Source organism: Marmota marmota, unplaced genomic scaffold (genome assembly GCF_001458135.2).
Source record: "Marmota marmota marmota unplaced genomic scaffold, marMar, whole genome shotgun sequence".
Taxonomy (NCBI): domain Eukaryota; kingdom Metazoa; phylum Chordata; class Mammalia; order Rodentia; family Sciuridae; genus Marmota; species Marmota marmota.
In genome coordinates this window covers 11,242,537-11,244,440 of record NW_026000164.1, presented here as the reverse complement: position 1 = coordinate 11,244,440, position 1,904 = coordinate 11,242,537, and positions in this window count along the sequence as shown.

Genomic DNA, 1,904 nt, shown 5'->3' with positions numbered 1-1,904 from the left:
TTAAAAGGGGGCTAGCTATTCCCTCCGGTTTTCTTCAGCTCCTCATCTAGGAGTTTAGTGGAGAAGCCGGCCTGGGACACCTGCACCCTCAGTGTGGCCACCACAGGCTTCTTAAGGTGGACTACCTGCTGCCACGTTCTGCTGAGTAAAGCCAGTCACAGTTGCAGCCCAGATTCACACAGGGCGTGGGAGAGCCACCATGTAAGGGACTCCCAGTCCCATCGTGGTCTTGCCTTGTCTCTGCTGGAGATGGAGCTCTGAGCTCAGTGGCTGGGCGTCTTGTCATTCCATCTCTCTAACATACCTATTGCCTGTCTCCAGGTGACCCAAACCTTGACCACTAGAGCTTCCCCCGCCCCTCAACCCACCGACTCAGTGTAACGTGCAAGTGTGCCCTTGGTTACAGATGGCACCCTGGGTTGGCTTCTGTGATCCTCAGAGCGGCCCCGTGAGCTTACAGCCACCTTCTCCTTTCTGAAGACGTGGAAGCTGAGGCACAGAGCTGTTGAGATATTTGCCAGGGAGTCTGACTTCCAAATTTTCACCCTTGACCACTAAGCTTCCAGCCTCTTGCCGTAGCAAGACGGAAACCCTGCAGAAGAAGGGAGGAAGAAAGGACAAGGCCTGGGTTTATGCTGGGGACATGAACAACATGAAGGACACCAGAATCACGTGTGGGGAACAGGGGAGTTGCAGCAGCTGCCCTGCAAACCCGGAAGGCAGCAGAACAAACCCAGGGCTGCCTCGCTGAAATCTAGGGGGCACCGTAACACAGACCACAAGGCCCCACAGCTGAACAAATGCAGATCCTCCTCCCACTCCTGACCACAGATCCACAGCCAGGGGCGGGACTGCAGCAGTGTCCTGTGCATCCCCTGCACCACGTGGACATGCACACACAGGTGTGTTCACTGTGACGTTTTGGGGAGCTGACCTCAGTGTGACCCAGTCCCAGCACAGCTTTCCCTTCCACCCACAGGCGTAATCCGTCTGATTCCCCTTCCCTGCCTCCCAGTGCCATGTCAGGGGGATTGCACCAAGGTCACACTTACTTTCAGTTATTAGAAATGTCCCACATACTTATTAGAAATGTCCCACATACTTATTTAAAAGTAGGTTAAAACTTGGAACTAATCCAATTCCAAGGGTCTCCCCTCCTCCCGGCTCCAGGCAGGATGGCCCTGCAGCCCCCAGCAACGGGTGGGGGCATGGCCTGCTCTCCTGACTCCTTTTCCCTCCTCCACCCTGCCCTGCACCAGGCGCTCTCCTGGGATGGGGAGGAAGGAGGAGCTGTGTGGAAAGGCCTCTTCTTGGCTTCTGCTGTCTGTCACTGGCTCTCAGAGCTGGCTCAGGTGCTGCCTGCCCAGCTGCCACAACAGAATGCCGCAGACTGACTCAAGCAACAGAAACGACTTTTCTCACAGCTCTGGAGGCTTTTAGTCTGAGGGCAAGGTGTCAGCAGGGCTGATGTCATCTGAGGCCTCTCGCCTTGGCTTATAGGTGGCCACCTTCTTCCTGTCTCTTCATCTCCTCCTCCTCCTCCTCCTCTTTTTTCCCCCCAGTGCTGGGGATGGTACCCAGGGCCTCACCCGGGGCTAGGCCAGCGCTCTACCACTGAGCCACACCCCCAGCCCTCCCTGTGTCCTCTGACCATCTCTTCTCTCTAGCGGTCTGTGTCCCCATCTCCTCTTCCTACAAGAACACCAATCACATTGGATTAGGACCCTCCCTTTAACTTAGTCACCTCTTTAATGACCCTGTCTCCAGTACAACCCCATTCTGAGGCTTAGGACTTGGACATATTAAATTGGGGGAAGTCACAATTCAGATCATATCCCTGACTCTCACGGAAACCATGTGGGATTTCTGGAGGCACCCCCCTACCCCCACCCCTACCCCTGTCT